The 604-nt window shown below is 43.9% G+C and overlaps 1 non-coding gene across 1 annotated transcript; it reads left to right on the forward strand.

Moving 5' to 3' along the window:
• The first annotated feature begins 255 nt into the window (after nucleotides 1–255).
• On the forward strand, nucleotides 256–362 carry LOC133781017 (small nucleolar RNA R71). Its single transcript, XR_009869816.1, has one exon. It is a non-coding gene; the product is annotated as a small nucleolar RNA R71 (small nucleolar RNA).
• The last annotated feature ends 242 nt before the right edge of the window (nucleotides 363–604 follow it).

Genomic DNA, 604 nt, shown 5'->3' on the forward strand with positions numbered 1-604 from the left:
AACTGCTTTGTCAGAGAGGCTACTTGTGCTGTTAGAGCAGTGATTGCATCCAGCTCATGCACCCCAGCTACCTTTCTGACGCCTGATGATCTTTCCTCAGACCACTGATGATTGTTTGTGGCCATGTCCTCCAGCAGCTCATAAGCACCAGTTGCACTCTTACTCATAAACGTACCACCTGCTGTAGCATCAATAATGGTTCTGGTTGTAGGACATAAACCATTGTAGAAATTCTGTACTAGCATCCACTATTCAATGCCATGATGAGGACATCTTCTCAGGAGTTCCTTAAACCGTTCCCAAGCTTCATACAATGACTCTCCGTCATTCTGGCAAAAGTTATTGATCTCTCCCCTCAATTTAGCAGCTTTGGACGGAGGGAAGAATTTAGAAAAAAATTCTAAGCTAGATCTTGCCAGGTGACAATAGAGTTTGGTTGCAGCGAGTTCAGCCAACTTTTAGCTCTGTCCCTCAGAGAGAATGGGAAAAGCCTAAGCTTAATTGCGTCATCACTCACCCCATTGTATCTGAAGGTTCCACACAATTCCAGAAAATTAGACAAATGGGTATGAGGATCTTCAGAAGGCAACCCATTAAATTGCAC

Source organism: Humulus lupulus, chromosome 5 (assembly GCF_963169125.1).
Source record: "Humulus lupulus chromosome 5, drHumLupu1.1, whole genome shotgun sequence".
Taxonomy (NCBI): domain Eukaryota; kingdom Viridiplantae; phylum Streptophyta; class Magnoliopsida; order Rosales; family Cannabaceae; genus Humulus; species Humulus lupulus.